Raw genomic sequence first — 18,273 nt, forward strand, 5'->3', positions numbered from 1 at the left:
CCACCCCCCAGCAGTGCAGGGGCACCCTCCACCAGGCCCCCACTCATGTCTCCCACCACCCCCACCCCCCAGCCACCAGGGTCACCCTCCACCAGGCCCCCACTCATGTCACCCACCACCCCCACACCCCAGCCACCAGGGTCACCCTCCACCAGGCCCCCACTCATGTCTCCCACCACCCCCACACCCCAGCAGTGCAGGGGCACCCTCCACCAGGCCCCCACTCATGGCTCCCACCACCCCCACCCCCCAGCCACCAGGGGCATCCTCCACCAGGCCCCCACTCATGTCCCCTATCACCCCCACCCCCCAGCCACCAGGGTCACCCTCCAGCAGGCCCCCACTCATGTCACCCACCACCCCCACACCCCCGCCACCAGGGGCACCCTCCACCAGGCCCCCACCCATGTCCCCTATCACCCCCACCCCCCAGCAGTGCAGGGGCACCCTCCACCAGGCCCCCACTCATGTCTCCCACCACCCCCACCCCCCAGCCACCAGGGGCACCCTCCACCAGGCCCCCACTCATGTCCCCTATCACCCCCACCCCCCCGCCACCAGGAGCACCCTCCACCAGGCCCCCACCCATGTCCCCTATCACCCCCACCCCCCCGCCACCAGGGGCACCCTCCACCAGGCCCCCACCCATGTCCCCTATCACCCCCACCCCCCAGCAGTGCAGGGGCACCCTCCACCACGCACCCACTCATGTCTCCCACCATCCCCACCCCCCCGCCACCAGGGGCACCCTCCACCAGGCCCCCACCCATGTCTCCCACCACCCCCACCCCCCAGCAGTGCAGGGGCAGCAGGCAGTCAGGCAGCAGCAGGTGGGAGCGTGCTCGGGGCTCTGGGGGGCAGTAGTTCGGCCTTCCGGGCAGGAGCGTGGTATTCCGTGTGCGTAGGCGTGGCCAGCTTGGTACGGAGTGATTTGGCACGTGAAAATCCTGCACGTCAGCGTGAAAACCGAGGAAAGGCCCTCAGCGCGTAAGCGCGTCTGTGACGTGACCCGCACGGGTGTTTCCCACACAGCACGTGATGACAGAGCACACCTGGAAAGACTGCACGTCAGAGTGTAATCGCGTGTGATTGTTGGAAATGGCCCTACACGCAGAAGTGACAAAGCGTGTGATTGGTGGAAATGGCCCTACACGCAGAAGTGACAAAGCGTGTAATTGGTGGAAATGGCCCTACACGCAGAAGTGACAAAGCGTGTAATTGGTGGAAATGGCCCTACACGCAGAAGTGACAAAGCGTGTAATTGGTGGAAATGGCCCTACACGCAGAAGTGACAAAGCGTGTAATTGGTGGAAATGTCCCTACACGCAGAAGTGACAAAGCGTGTAATTGGTGGAAATGGCCCTAGCGCGTACACGCCGCGTAAGTGACGCTGGACGTGTGGCCCTGTATAAAAGGTATGTGTAGAACACGTTTTCCTTGTACGTGCTTTTCGTGGAGAGCGAGTGGGTGAATTCTGTACTGCTTGTCGTTTCACACGCGATTTACTTCACGGCGTTTCAAGTTCGTATTCCCTGTTACCTCTGACAGCTTTTTCTCTTTTTTCGCTTTTACTGGTTTACCTGGGCCTGTTCCCTCAAACAGTGTTCCCTTCTACTGTTGTCCTGTCTCCTCAGACAGCGTACATATCTTCTTTTGGCGGGGGTGTAGCCAACCAAACGTGCTCCTTTTACACGCTCGTTTACCAGGCAGACGGTGAGTCACGCACGTATCTAACATCTGTGCTTGCCCCGTGTGTAGCCTACCCCTTCAGAGGTCATTCTAGGCTGCGTGTGACACGCATATGTTCATTCTTGTGTTACTGGGTGCCACAGCGTAGTGCAGGTTTTTCTTTCTGCACACGTGGTCTAGGAGGGGTTGCGTGCACGTCATCTCCCTTTTTTGGGGCTCCTGTGCGTAGCGTGACCCGTCATCTTTCCCCAGGGGTTACAATCAGCCTTGCAAGAGCACTAGGGTACAATTACCATCTGGTACCCAACCCCTTTGACCCCCAATTGCCCAGGACAATAGTTTCCAGCCACTCCCATACGCACATTTACATCAGTGCCATGGCTGGGAGGCGAGGATTCCGTAAGGGTGGCAAAGGTGGAAGAGCCACAAGTGGTGGCCGTGGTGGATCCGGTAGGGGACGTGGTCGTTACTTGCAGGGTGAGCCTGTCCCCCCATGTGTGGAGGACCAGTCAAGGGCACCCATAATCCCCCCCCCCTCCCGTTGAGGCTGATGTGGCTGACACCATCCATGTTCAGCCCTTGTTGGACCAGCCCATTGTGGCACCAGATCTGGCTGACTCCATGGCTGACTTCCAGGTCAGCAGGCCTATGACACGTGCGCTGGTGCACGTTGATGTCACCATGCCACGTGCATCTGGGCCAGCAAGGTCATCTGCTGCACCAAGGAGGCAGGGCGGAGAGGCTGCAGGGGCAGCTGCGGCTCCATCCACCCCAGCCCTCACACACCCGTCCTAGTCCATGCTGCTGACATTCCCCCTGACACCATCACACTAGAGCCAATGCCTGCACCAACTCCCATGCTGAGTGTGCAATCCCACACTCCTGATACAGAGTCCACCAGGGCTCCTGCCCCTAGTGTCCAGAGCGGCGCAGGACACTCAGGATCACCACCACCTTCCAAGCGGAAGAGGAAGAGTGCTCGTCCGGCACAGGCTGATGCCCCAGACACGGCTACACAGTCCGGCCCATCCAGGAAGCCCAGCTTCACGGATGACGAACTGAATGCACTTGTCGAGTATGTGTCCGGACATGACAACGAGATGGTCATTGTTGCAGGATCCAAGACCACACCTGCACAACGCCAGGCACACTGGCAGACCGTTGCGGACATCATAAGTGCCCTTGGAATCGTGAGGCGCACAGCCAATGATTGCTATAAGCGCTGGAATGACCTAAAGCGCAGGGCAAAGAGTAAGCTGGCCTCAAGTCATGCCGCAACTCTAGTGACTGGAGGTGGGTCTCCAGTAGTAGACATGGAACTCACTCCACATGAGTCAGTCGCTGGGACCTACGTCACGGAGGAACAGATCCAAGGCGTGGGAGATCTGGCTGATTACGAGGCATTGTCCGGTGAGTGCACATGCATGTGTGTGTCATCCATGTGCATGGTGTGTGTGTGAGGGCTTCTGTTTGTGTGCCAGGTGAGAGTGTGTGCGCCTGAGTCGTATGGGTCAGCCATGTGCTTCATGCAATACTTCCTGCGCAGCTGCATTTGGCCATAGCAGTATCCCTTCTGCCAACAGTAGACATCTAGCCCAACTGCACGCCAGTTGCCCTTGAAGTGTCACCTTGCCACAACATAGTTGCTTATTTTTCACTGTTCATTCAGTCAGTTTGTTTGCATTCCACCACTTTCACTAGGCATGTCGCTGTCCACTAGTCACATGTCTGACATGGCTATGGTAAAGTGGAGTGACTTTGTTACCTGGATATCATTTGTACACACATGTCCCTGTGCAATTGGACCATTTCAGACTGGCAGCTCCAGGTGAAAAATCTGACCTGTTAGAATTAGAAAAGCGATTACATGCGGGAACTGGACTGAATGAATAGGTGCTGCCCTCCTCTCCATCTTCACTCAATAGCAATGGTACATGCCATCTGTGTGATGGCATGTGTGTTTCACCTGGCAATCACAGGCCAATGTGTGATGCCACTGCCAGGCAGCATGCAGAAAATGTGTTCATCTTCCATCTTGGTGTCATCAATGTGTGCCATTTGCCTGCACTTCATACGCAGTGAGGGTGCATGCATGGGAGGGTTTTAGTCATGTGGGACATGTGTCAATCAAGTACTGGTTCTCTTGCTTCTCAGCCCTCATTGTGTGCCATGGTGCTAATGCCTGTTTCCATGTCTTTGTTTTCATGTCTTTGCAGGGGAAGACGCACCTGATACTGCTGGGGTTGTGGAGATGGTGCAGACCCAGGAGGGGTCCGAGGGCCGACCAACCACCAGTGAGGGACGTGGTGTGGTGGTGGGGGAGAACCCACAAGTGCTGCAGGTCGTGCTCTCAAGGGGTGTCTCTGGCTGCACCTCCCCCGAGCTGTACTCAGGTGCTGATTCGGATGAGACCTACGTGCCGTCGCAGGTGAGTGTTCCAGGGAGGGATTCTGTTCTGTCTCACCCACCTGCACCAGGGTCAGAACCCTCCATGGGGATGTCAGTGTTGGCAGCTGCGCCTTCGGTGGTTACGGATGCAGGGTCACACTCCGCGACATCTGATCCTGTTGCTGGGCCAGCAGATCAGAGGGGGAATGCAGTCCTGCAGCCTCAGGCAGTGCCGGCACAGCAAGGCGCAGTTCGCCTTGCCCCAGACAGGTGTGGTGCCCGCCGACGTGGTGGCCGTACGCCACCCGGCAATACCGCATGGGAGCAATCCATTTACGGTATGGCAACCCAACAGGCTGCATCATCCGAGATGATGGCTCAGGCCATGGATAGGGTGGCCACTTCCATTGTCCCCCCAGAAAGGCTGATGGAGCGACTAGAGCAGGCAACCGACTCCATTTGCCAGTCACACAGGGAGGACATGTTGGGGTCCAACAGGGACAGGCGGGCGGCACTGGCGACTCTGCAGGAGGCCATCTCCATTGAGTCCCAGGGCCACAGGGAAGCCCTGAGGCAGGAGCTCCTTCACCTCAGGACGACTCTTGTTGAGCTTGAGGCTTCAACACACCAAAGGACAGAACAGCAGCTGGAGCGTCTCACCCGTACGCTCTCAGCTGAGATGCAGGCAATGAGGGCGGAGGTCCGGGCATCCCGTGAGTTGTTGCATGGGGACCTCCGCACACTGATCCTCCAGAACCAGACCTACCACACCCGCATGCTTGCAGCCATGGAGGAGCAGACTAGGGCCTTGCGTGGGCTGCCTCCCATAGTGCAACCACCTCCGGATGCAGCTGCACAGGGTGATAATAGCGACAGCAGTGATACTCCCACAATAGGGTAGCCGTGTGGGCCATGAGCCCATGGAGGTGTTTTATCTTCCCAGGATCCACGCAGGTGGGTTCTGGTGTGCATCCTGTCCTCGGACCTCCTGGGTGGCCTCCCCAACCCCCCCGGGCCCATCAATGGCCATTTTTGATTGTTTTTTATTTTTATTTTTATTTTTATTTCTTTTATTCCCAATTTTTTTGGGACGATTTGTTGGCTTCCGTGGTTCCTGTGGGCATACGCTGCATTGTGGCTGGGCACATGCAGGCTTGTAATGTATTTGGTTCAGATGCTTGGGTTTGAGTCACACACACCCCTCCTGCTTCCCGTTTCCATGGGCTTGCAAAGGGTGTGCCCAAGTGACAGTGAATTACACAGTGACGTTGGACTCCCATGAGCTGTGTGGGCAGTCTGTAGTCAATACTGTGTATACATTCCTAGTGCATATTGCTGTTGTGTTGTACACTGCATGTTGCATTGATGTGTAACTCTTCTTCTGTGTCTACCTCCCAATTTGCAGGTCCCTTCCTCATGTCTACACAAGGACCTCTAGTCTGGAGATGGCGTCCATGTTGGCAGCAGTGCACCTACAACTCTACATGGCGCCAACACTGCACAGTTGGTAGTGGTGGGAGTGCAGGCATTTCCAGGTGGTGAGACTACTAATATGTAACATTTGTGATGTCATGTTAATGGTAGTACGTGCTCAAGTATGTTGTTGGTCCGGCATTGCTGTGAGCATTTCAGGTGTTGCAGGTTTCTAATAGGGACACTGTACATAGTGAGACTAGTGTCATGTTGTGGGGATTACTTTGTTTACCTGCAATTAGCATGACATGGCACGGTGTGTCATGTGGCGGTGCTGGGGTTGGGTTGGCTGACATGGCACTGTCCTCTTGTTGCATTTTGCAAGTGGGTATTCATTTTAGCTGCTTGAATGTGTAACTTCACAAAACTGCATTGGTGGTGTCTGTGTGGGTAGGGATGCACACATTGTGACACTTCCAGGTGAACAATCTCAGGCTGATATGGTATTCACGGTTCATTCTCCAGACATTCAGGATCAGTGTCAGGTTGAGTCATCATTGATTGTCAGATGGAATGTGCCAGGGCAGTGTGCACTCCACAGGGGTGTGATTTCTATGTGAAGTAATTAGCCACTAGCTGTGTACGGGCTGCCTCCCCCGTGCCCTTTCCCCTCCCATGCGCAGCGGCTGTGCATGTGGTTGGGGATGTGGGGCCACCACCATGTCCACGGCCAGGCCCCGGCGTGTTGCAACGTTGTGCAGGACACATGCTGCCACTATGATCCTGCACACTACTGGGGGAGCGTATAACAGATGGCCGCCAGAACGGTCAAGGGAGCGAAAGCGTGACTTTAGCACTCCGAATGTGCGCTCCACTATGCCCCGGGTCGTAATGTGGGCTGTGTTATATCTTACCTCGGGTGGCGTGGTGGGGTTCCGAATTGGCGTCATCATGTGGGGGCTGAGAGGGTAGGCACTGTCCCCTGTGGAGCTGGTGATTGGTATCATTGGTGGGGTTGTGACCTTGCTCAGTATCCAACATGCATGCATGTGCAGTGGCATACATACTCACCAAGCAGCCATGTATCGCCATGCCGCCCAGCTTCTAGGTCCCGGCTTAGGGTGGACATTCGGTAAATGAAGCTGTCGTGGGTGGAGCCGGGATAGTTGGCATATACTGAGGTGATGATTCCCTTGGCATTACATGCTACCTGCACGTTGATGGAATGCCAGTGCTTGCGGTTCCTATAGATGTGCTCAGATGCCCTGGGGGGACGTAGAGCCACATGGGTGCAGTCGATGGCACCTAGCACTTTGGGGAATCGTGCCACACCGTAAAAATCCAGGGCGGCAGCATGCCTTTCTGCAGGTGTTCTGGGCAGGTATATGTGCCTGCGGACTGATGGGCGTGCAGTGATGATGTTCAAGACCTGGTGTAGGCAGCGTGACTGGGTGGCCTGTGACACCCCACCCACTATGGCACTAATGATCCAGTGGCTAAGAAGTGCAGTACATTGAGGACCTTCTCCAGGGGGCTGAGTGCTTGGGAGCACAGGGTGGGTGATGTGAGGTCATCCTCCCACTCACTCACCAGGTCCAGTATAATGTGTGGTGGAAACCTGTACCTCCCATACACCTGGTCATCAGGCATCCCGAAAAGGCTGGTTCTGGGTGTGAATATTCTGGCCCTGACTATCCTCCTCCTCCTCCTTTGGTAGCCCACTGCCACTGCTGCTAGGAACGGTATGTTCATCCTGGCGTCTGAGCTTGTTATTGTTAAAGTGCGCAAATGTATGCTTTGCGCGTGTTCTAGGCGAGCGTGTGACCCGCGCACCCCTGGAATCCAGTTCCCAGTCCAATAGCGTGTGGAAATTCACACGCACCACGGGATACAGGTTCGCTGACGTACTTGCGTGTGTAAGTGCCCGCGCACCCATGAAATACACGTACATAGGCCAATCGCGTGTACGTGCACTTTTGTCCAATTACACGCGATGACACTCTGACGTGCAGTATTTCCACGTGTGCTCCGTCATCACGTGCTGAGTGGGGAACACCCATGCGGGTCACGTCACAGACGCGCTTACGCGCTGAGGGACTCTGGTCCAAAAGAATCGCGTATGCGTGCTGGCCTTTCCTCGGATTTCACACTGACGTGCAGGATTTTCACGTGCCAAATCACTCCGTATCAAGCTGGCCACGCGAAAACACACGGAAGACCACGCTCCTGCCCAGAAGGCCGAGTTACTGCCCCCCAGTGCCCCGAGCAGCCTCCCACGTGCCATCTGCTGCTGCCTGCCTGCCTGCCTGCCTGCTGCCACCGTGCCCTGCCATTTGGTGCCTGCACATCAGCCATCTGCAGGGGTCCAGTTGCTGTGTCCACCCCTGCTGGAACTGAAGACTCCCGACTGGGATTACATCGCTCCACAGCCCAGCCCCAGGACCCAGTTGCCCACCCACACCTGCCTCTGGGGTTGCCATGTCGGGCACTTCCACATCTGGCACCAGTGGCAACCCCAGGCCAGAGGGGCAGAGGGGCACCAGCTTCACTGACACCGAAGTTGGTGTCCTGGTGGAGCATGTCCTGGGGCAGTATGATGCCCTCTTTGGATCGTCCCGCGCCAGCAAGGAAGGACGGGAGAGGATCTGGGCCGACTGTGTGGTTGCCATCAACGCGGAGGGGGTGGCAACCCGCAACGTCCTGAAGATCAAGAAGCGCTGGGAGGACTTGAGGTCCAGGACCCTTGTGAAGGCCTGGCGCCTCGTGGAGGGGGGCCGGGGCCGCATGAGTTCCATCCAGATGAGGGTCCTGGAACGCGTACGCCCAGCGCTCCACGCCCAGATCCTTGAGAGGGAGGCCCGTCTGGAGTTGAGCGGTAAGTGTCCAAGCATTACTGTGTGAGACAGGGCATGTTGCGGTGTGCTGGTTCTATGATACTTGCCTGTATGTGTGCCATAGGCCATGTATGCATGTATGTGTGCAGGGACATCATGGTAATGCATGTGCGATCAGTGATGTGTGACCCACATGGTTGTTGCATGTGTTCAAATGCTGCATGGGGAGCCCTATGCAGATTTTGAACATGAGAGCATGCCAGTCTCTGTACCTGGACATGGGTGGGGTGAGGGATGGGTGCTGATGCCAGGTACATATATGGTAGCCATGTCTGTGTGCCTGACCTGCGTGTCTGTGACTTGTGCATGCCATGGATGCATGACACATGTGTGTGACAATGCACAGATTCAGTGAAGCAGCCAAATTACCCTTGTATCCGCTGTGTTTGGTGTGTTTGGGGCCAGATGGATGTGACTGAGGTGAAGTGTGTGCATGTGATAGGCATGAGCCATGATGCATGTGAGTTACATATCATTGAATGTTTCAAGAGTCCATTGGACATGCATGGAAATGTCCATGGCATGCACCATGCCTGTTACTGTGTGTGTTTTGCCTGGACTTACCCATGTGTTGTGGAGGGACATGATGGAAGTGTACTTTGACAGTGGTGCTCATCTGCTATTGCTTCCTGTCTAGGGGACCATTGTACAGTGCCCTGATGCTTGTGTTCTTTGTCTCCCTCTACGCAGCGGCTAGTGAAGAAGAGGGCGGAGACGGCGCTGTGGAGCAAGGCGGCGGGGATGCCCCCACGGCTGCAGCGGAAGGGGTGGGTGAGCCCCCACAGGGGCCTGCTACGGTGGGAGATGGTGAGGAGCCATCCAGGTTGGTAGTTTGCACAGAGGAGGAGGAGGCCGCCACTGGGGCACACATGGGGCCTGGTGGGGGCATCCCTGCTGGTGCAAGTGGTGCAGTCCAGGGCCAGGGGCAGGAGGCAGCACAGGTCACCGTGGAGGGGCCTGTGCATGTCGCTGTCCCTGACCCTGTGAGTGCACCACCATGCACCAGCAGGGATGCCCCGTCCCAGGCCTGTCCGCAGGTAGAGGTGATGTCCATGTCACCTGACTCCCCTTCACCTGCGGACGTGGGAACCCCTGGCCGTGTGGAGAAGGTCCTGATTGGGGTCGCGATGCGCACGGCTGTGATTCGTGATGCCGTGCGTGCTTCCCGGGAGGAGGACGCACGTCATCACGAAGTGCACCGTGCCGACGTGGCCCAATTGGGATCGGCCATGTTCGGGGGTTTCCTGCATGTGTTGTCCAATCTGGCGGCCCTCTCTTCCTCTGTGCAGGCTATACACCAGTCGTTCTCCTTGCCGTCTTCCGGCCCAGATGCCACCAGGGCCCCCTGTGGACCTGCCCCGACCAATGCAGCCAGCTCGGTGGGGATCCCATCCCTGCCACAGTTGGGAGTCGGAGGTCCAGCAGGGGTGGACAACACAGCAACTGGACCCCAGCAGATGGAAGATGTGACAGCATCATCAGGCAGGGCACGTGCACGACGGCGTCGGTGGTTTCCATCAGCCTGGATGCCGTCGTGCTGGCAGAGGCAGTGGCGTCGGAGGCAGCAGCAGGCTCGACGTGGGAGGCATCATGGCTCGGGGCCTTCAAGATCAGAGGGGCAGGCATCGGCCGGATGGCAGGGCAACCCTGGGATGGTGGTGTCTTCCGTGTGGGAGCAGTTGGTCCAGCGGATAGGTGCGGAGCGGCAGCGGGCGGAAGAGGAGCGGCTCACCATGGTCAGGGCGGAGTTCTCCATGCGTCGGGCGTTGAGGCGGGCTGAGTGCCTCGAGGAAGCTCGCAGGGAGTTTGAGCTGGACATGGGGTTATCCCTGCGAGACCTCGGGGCCAGGACAGAGTCCCGCCTCCAGGACATCGACATGGAGTTCGATGATGCCCTGGCCAGCAACATCACCGAGTGAGCCGCAGGACTTGCCCGCTGCCTTTGTATATAGTTATTTAGTTAGTTAGTGTTAGGTTTCCTTTATTAATTTTTGTTTTTTTGGACCGCTCGGACAATGGCCACTTTTTTGTATATATTATTTTCATTAGGTAGTAGTAGGTTTCATTTATGGTGTTGGGCTCATGGACCCTGGAATTTTCGTGTATATAGTTTGCTTTTTGAGGAAACATTTTTTTTATTAATTATTGTGTTCACCATGAGGAAATGGTTTTTCATTATTTTACTTCCACATGATTTTGCTTTGGACAACATTTGTTTTTGGATTACTTTGTTTTTTTTATTTTTACATTTGTTCTCGGAAATGGACCATTTATTTTGTTATCCCCATTGTTGTATGTTTGATTTTTTAACTTATTTTTCATCTTTAATACATGTTTTTTTAACTTTCACTTGTGGTATTTTCTCATTGGTTTCCTACATGTCATGATATGGGTTTTGACATTCACTTGCACCCATTGTGTATGTGTGTGTGACGGACATGTGTTCATTTACAGACTTGCCATTGGGGTTGTATCATGTAATTGCATTCACTATGTGGGTGGATGCAATCCTTGCCTGGGTGTTTGTGCTGGGTATGCTGGCCATTACTGCCATGATTGAGTATCGTCAGGACCTGGGGGCAGGGGGACATGTGTGGGTGCCTGGTGGAGGATGCCCCTGCACTGCTGGGGGGTGGGGGTGGTGGGTGACATGAGTGGGGGCCTGGTGGAGGGTGACCCTGGTGGCTGGGGGGGTGGGGGTGGTGGTACACATGAGTGGGGGCCTGGTGGAGGGTGCCCCTGCACTGCTGGGGTGTGGGGGTGGTGGGAGACATGAGTGGGGGCCTGGTGGAGAGTGACCCTGGTGGCTGGGGGGTGGGGGTGGTGGGTGACATGAGTGGGGGCCTGGTGGAGGGTGACCCTGGTGGCTGGGGGGTGGGGGTGGTGGGAGACATGGGTGGGGGCCTGGTGGAGGGTGACCCTGGTGGCTGGGGGGTGGGGGTGGTGGGTGACATGAGTGGGGGCCTGGTGGAGGCTGCCCCTGCACTGCTGGGGGGTGGGGGTGGTGGGAGACATGAGTGGGGGCCTGGTGGAGGCTGCCCCTGCACTGCTGGGGGGTGGGGGTGGTGGGTGACATGAGTGGGGGCCTGGTGGAGGCTGCCCCTGCACTGCTGGGGTGTGGGGGTGGTGGGAGACATGAGTGGGGGCCTGGTGGAGGCTGCCCCTGCACTGCTGGGGTGTGGGGGTGGTGGGAGACATGAGTGGGGGCCTGGTGGAGGGTGACCCTGGTGGCTGGGGGGTGGGGGTGGTGGGTGACATGAGTGGGGGCCTGGTGGAGGGTGACCCTGGTGGCTGGGGGGTGGGGGTGGTGGGTGACATGAGTGGGGGCCTGGTGGAGGCTGCCCCTGCACTGCTGGGGGGTGGGGGTGGTGGGAGACATGAGTGGGGGCCTGGTGGAGGCTGCCCCTGCACTGCTGGGGGGTGGGGGTGGTGGGAGACATGAGTGGGGACCTGGTGGAGGCTGCCCCTGCACTGCTGGGGGGTGGGGGTGGTGGGAGACATGAGTGGGGGCCTGGTGGAGGCTGCCCCTGCACTGCTGGGTTGTGGGGGTGGTGGGAGACATGAGTGGGGGCCTGGTGGAGGCTGCCCCTGCACTGCTGGGGGGTGGGGGTGGTGGGAGACATGAGTGGGGGCCTGGTGGAGGCTGCCCCTGCACTGCTGGGGTGTGGGGGTGGTGGGAGACATGAGTGGGGGCCTGGTGGAGGGTGACCCTGGTGGCTGGGGTGTGGGGGTGGTGGGTGACATGAGTGGGGGCCTGGTGGAGGGTGACCCTGGTGGCTGGGGTGTGGGGGTGGTGGGTGACATGAGTGGGGGCCTGGTGGAGGGTGACCCTGGTGGCTGGGGGGTGGGGGTGGTGGGAGACATGGGTGGGGGCCTGGTGGAGGGTGACCCTGGTGGCTGGGGGGTGGGGGTGGTGGGTGACATGAGTGGGGGCCTGGTGGAGGCTGCCCCTGCACTGCTGGGGTGTGGGGGTGGTGGGAGACATGAGTGGGGGCCTGGTGGAGGCTGCCCCTGCACTGCTGGGGTGTGGGGGTGGTGGGAGACATGAGTGGGGGCCTGGTGGAGGGTGCCCCTGCACTGCTGGGGTGTGGGGGTGGTGGGAGACATGAGTGGGGGCCTGGTGGAGGGTGACCCTGGTGGCTGGGGTGTGGGGGTGGTGGGTGACATGAGTGGGGGCCTGGTGGAGGGTGACCCTGATGGCTGGGGGGTGGGGGTGGTGGGAGCCATGAGTTGGGGCCTGGTGGAGGGTGACCCTGGTGGCTGGGGGGTGGGGGTGGTGGGTGACATGAGTGGGGGCCTGGTGGAGGCTGCCCCTGCACTGCTGGGGGGTGGGGGTGGTGGGTGACATGAGTGGGGGCCTGGTGGAGGCTGCCCCTGCACTGCTAGGGTGTGGGGGTGGTGGGAGACATGAGTGGGGGCCTGGTGGAGGCTGCCCCTGCACTGCTGGGGTGTGGGGGTGGTGGGAGACATGAGTGGGGGCCTGGTGGAGGGTGCCCCTGCACTGCTGGGGTGTGGGGGTGGTGGGAGACATGAGTGGGGGCCTGGTGGAGGGTGACCCTGGTGGCTGGGGGGTGGGGGTGGTGGGTGACATGAGTGGGGGCCTGGTGGAGGGTGACCCTGGTGGCTGGGGGGTGGGGGTGGTGGGAGACATGGGTGGGGGCCTGGTGGAGCGTGACCCTGGTGGCTGGGGGGTGGGGGTGGTGGGTGACATGAGTGGGGGCCTGGTGGAGGGTGACCCTGGTGGCTGGGGGGTGGGGGTGGTGGGAGACATGGGTGGGGGCCTGGTGGAGGGTGACCCTGGTGGCTGGGGGGTGGGGGTGGTGGGTGCCTTGAGTGGGGGCCTGGTGGAGGGTGACCCTGGTGGCTGGGGGGTGGGGGTGGTGGGTGACATGAGTGGGGGCCTGGTGGAGGGTGACCCTGGTGGCTGGGGGGTGGGGGTGGTGGGAGACATGAGTTGGACATGGGTGGGGGCCTGCTGGCAGGTGCCCCACAGTGCTGGGGGGTGGGGGTGGTGGGGGACATGAGTTGGACATGGGTGGGGGCCTGCTGGCAGGTGCCCCACAGTGCTGGGGGGTGGGGGTGCAAGGGGACATGAGTTGGTGTTCATTAGTTCAAGGAGACATGTGCCTTTGCTGGGGGGCATGCCCATGTTGGGTGGGCTGCCTGCGGGACATGACCAGGGATGCAGGGTAGTCCCCTGTGGTGTGGGCTGCCTGCAGGGGCCGTGGAGGGTGTACAGGGTACACCTGGGAGGACCCACACTGTCAAATCACACGTGTAAAACTTCCCGCGCACCCCTGAAATACACGCGCATAGGCTATTCGCGTGTGGAACTTCCCGCGCACCCCTGAAATACACGCGCCCAGGCTATTCGCGTGTAAAACTTCCCGCGCACCCCTGAAATACACGCGCACAGGCTATTCGCGTGTGGAACTTCCCGCGCACCCCTGAAATACACGCGCCCAGGCTATTCGTGTGTGGAACTTCTCACGCACCCCTGCAATACACGTAGCCCGCTCCCCCAGGCCCGATCGCGTGAGGAACTTCACGCGCACCCCTGAAATACACGCGCCCAGGCTATTCGCGTGTGGAACTTCCCGCGCACCCCTGAAATACACGCGCCCAGGCTATTCGCGTGTGGAACTTCCCGCGCACCCCTGAAATACACGCGCCCAGGCTATTCGCGTGTGGAACTTCCCGCGCACCCCTGAAATACACGCGCCCAGGCTATTCGCGTGTGGAACTTCTCACGCACCCCTGGAATACACGTAGCCCGCTCCCCCAGGCCCGATCGCGTGAGGAACTTCACGCGAACCCCTGTAATACACGTAGCCCGCTCCCCCAGGCCCGATCGCGTGTGAAACTTCACGCGAACCCCTGAAATACACGTAGCACGCTCCCCCAGGCCCGATCACGTGAGAAACTTCACGCGAACCCCTGAAATACACGTAGCCCGCTCCCCCAGGCCCGATCGCGTGAATGACTTCACGCGAACCCCTGTGATGCACGTACCCTGCTGAAATCGCGTCTGAGACTTCCCGCGCACCCCGGTATACACGCACACGTATTTTTTGTCAGCGGGTGTCCGTGTTTGTGGGTACCCCTTTGCACGTCATTTTTCCTGGAGGGCCACAGTATGGGACATTCATCACGGCAGTATATAGGTGCTATTTGTTGGCGCACCTTTTGGCGCACATTTCTTACAGCCGCAGAGACGCTACCGCCTGCTTTCTTGTGGCGGTCGTGTTTGTGCCTGTGCGCTGGTTTGAGCGTGCGCTTTTTTCCCCTATTCTATTCCATGAATACGTGTTGTAGGCGAGCGTGTGGGCGTTCCGCGCACTTGTGCCCTGTACTTCCCCCGTGACGCCCACGTTTTGGCAAGTTGTTCCCCATTCCGAGTGTTACGCCCGTGTTCCGCCTACTTTTGTTGCGTGCGCCGCGCTATGTGCGAATTTCGCTGTGGCCTGTGCGATTTTCGCTGTGACCTGGCGCACGCTGTTAGATGGCCTGTGCGCCAACGTGCGCCGCGCACTTTTTTATCGCACATCCGCTGGTTTTCTCGCGCACGGCCTTCCATGAATCGACGTGCGCTGCTTTTCGTGCGATTTTCGCACTTGCACTGCGATTTTCGCTATTCCACTGCGATTCGCACGTTTTTGCCCACTTGCGCTGCGCTAATTATTCCATGAATCGGCCTGTTAGTTCCTGAATTAAATACTTTTGCGGATGATACTCCCTTATCCGAATCAGTAATGGAAGAATTCTGCCGATTGGCACAGATTGCTGAGTCAACGGTGGATCAGCTGGCGGAAGATCGACGGGAAGCTATTGAGAATCACGAAGAACAGGCAGAAAACAGCTATATGTGGAAAAAGAGTTCGCAACAATCCTATAAGAGATGGAGAAGAGAAAGGCGGAAGAACCAAAAGCAAAATAATACAGATCCAAAATCACAAGGTCGACAAGTAAAGAAAACAAAGAATGTGAAGAATATTAGATCAAAAAAATCAAAGGTAAATAGCTTCGTCAAGGGGATTTTAGATCCTGCGAAAATCAATGAGAATCACAATATCCCAGATAAAGATGATAGGAGCAAGGGTAATGATTCTCCACAACAAAAAAGAATTGCCAGGGTAAATAAATCCAAAAAACAACAAAGGAAAAGACTTGAGACTGATAGAATTCCCGAAGCAGAGGGGGATGTACATATGGTAAAGAAATCTATGAGTACTCAAACAGAAGGAAAAATTGCAGACCCGGACAGAAATCAACAACAACACGACTCGATGAGATCAGAGATTACAGAGAAGTTGTTAAAAATAGCCCCTATATTTCTTCAAAAACAGAAAAATGCTTTTAAAGTACCAATGCGGACCCAGATTGGTTTAAGAATTGCTCCAATATTCAATCAAACAAAAACAAAGTCTGGAGATTTGGTGGTCACCCAAAGTTCTAGGGTGGGTCATGCAGAGGACACAATACGTATTCAAACATCAATATCGAATACGGACTACCAAGATCAATCCAAAGAGGTTGGAAGAGAAGAGACTATGAACGTCCTGGTGGGAAACTCATCCTCCGAAATGGTAACTGAAAGAATAACAAATCCCCAAGATGATCCGAATCCATATGCAATCCCGAGACTTTGGTTTACTAGTGAGGAAAATCGAAAGTCTGGTACACCACTGAATAGGAGTTCGATTCTATCACTGGTTAAAAAACTTCCAGAATTATATTTATTCTCAACAAAAGACATTGAATATGTTTGTTTCCCTAAACCAGAGTGAATCAGCTTAGTTGAAGTTGGATTTGTTTCGAAGCTGGGGGTAAAAGCTTTTCTAAACTTACAAGAAAGATTAAGGGAGGTGGGTTTGGAAGTATATGAGCAATTGCCATCTCACGCAATAGAAACGATCGAAACTGAGGAATATGAGTTAAACCAGGGAAATATCTCCTCACTGCATGAAACCCATCGGGGAAAAAATGAAAATATCATCAATGAAGGGTTACAAACACCATCTTGGTCAATGTTACCAGAGATAATTATGCAAGTCTGCCAGAAGCTGGGTGTATCGCAGAGATCTCTTTAATAGTGACAAATTGAGGATCACTAGTTGGAACTCTCGGGGATCCAGTTCATTTAAAAATAATAAAATGAGTGCGTTGTTATTTGGGGGGAACAATTTGATCCTGTTACAGGAAACATGGTTAGTAAACACCCCGGAACTCGAAGGCTTTAAACTGATAGCACAACCAGCTAACTGTAAAGCCAAGGGTAGACCGACGGGAGGTTTGCTGATCGCCTATTTAAAGAAATATCGATGTTATCCTGCAAACAGGAAGGAATTCTGGTGGTGAGAGTGGTCACTCCCCTCAAAAGCTCTCCAGCTAAGGAGATAATAATTGTGAACCTGTATTGAAACCCCGTGAGGGAAAAACTCTTAGAGTTTCTAGAATCAATTGCAGTAACCCTTTGTGATATTAATATAACGTACCCTGGGGCGCATATATTGGTTGCAGGAGACTTAAATTCGCAATGTATCAATTCCAAATGCCATACAGGGAAAATGAAAGAAGTAACAAATAATGGGAGAAAGTGGTCGAACTTCTTTGAGGATTGGGACTTAAAATTCCTAAATGGCTCCATAGAAGGTGATGTTCCATCGGTTACAACGTGGGAGAGGGGTTCATCAGAATCGACATTGGATTATATGCTTTTATCAACAGAGTGCTTTGATACTTGTATACATTTTTCAGTGGCCGATGGTGGAACAAGTGACCATAAGCGATTAGTTGCACTTTTAAATTGGTGTAGTGAGGAAAAAATAGAGATTTGGGACCAGAGAGTAGAAGTTAATGCACAGAGAAATCGGTTGGTAAAATACAAGAGGGAAGGGGAGGGGTTAAACAAAGCCCTGGATGGATTTTCCAACTGGGGAGATCAAAATATTTTGCATCAGCATCGTGACCCATCACGGTTCCATGAATTCCTGTGGTCAATTGACCCCCCGTTAAGTACCCAGAAGGGTTTTCAGCGAGTGCACAAACACTTTTTTGATGAAGCAGTTTGGGTAAAAAAACGCGAGATGCAAATACAGTTAACACTCGCTAAGAAACGGGCTAAAAGCTTATTAGAACTAGAGATAGAATCAAAAAAAATTAAAAATGATCTGAAGAGTTGGTCTAGACAACATAGAGAAGAACTATGGCAGAAAGATGGGAAAGAGATGCTGCGTGCATTACAAAATAATTCCTCGCGAAACTTCTGGTCCCTAGTAAATGCTCCCCAAATACACCAAACCATTGCTCAGACGAATAATGTGTCGGAAGCAAGTTGGCTAACCTATTTCGACGTAAAATACCAGGAACCAGTGGGAGGACAAAAATATATAGGTGACAACGGAAATTGGGGTTTAAACTTTGACAAAGAGGATATTTTGAATTTGATCATAAAATCCTCGGCGTCGAGATCTGCGGGCCCAAATGGTCTAACTTATCAAGTCCTCAAAGGAAATGGGACATTGTGGGCTGAAATCCTATATACCTTGTATAAGAAAGTGAATTCCATCTTCTTGGAAGACCGCAATTATAATCCCGATTTTCAAGAAGGGGGATCGCAAAAACCCTATTAGTTACAGGCCAATTACATTGCTTGACGTGGAAAGCAAGTTGTTTACTAGTCTGATATTAAGAGAACTTGAAACATGGGCGAAACAAAACAACATAATCCCTAAACAGCAGACTGGATTTAGAAGAGGCCATTCAACCTCTTTGAATGGTATAATATTAGCCTCATTATCAAATCTGAAAGATAAAAATAATAAAGGAAGACTTTATGGAGCCTTTATCGATCTGTCAAGTGCTTTTGACATGGTAAATCGAGATAAAC

The sequence above is a fragment of the Ambystoma mexicanum genome, chromosome 8, assembly GCF_040938575.1.
Source record: "Ambystoma mexicanum isolate Mex_15411 chromosome 8, UKY_AmexF1_1, whole genome shotgun sequence".
NCBI classification, from domain to species: domain Eukaryota; kingdom Metazoa; phylum Chordata; class Amphibia; order Caudata; family Ambystomatidae; genus Ambystoma; species Ambystoma mexicanum.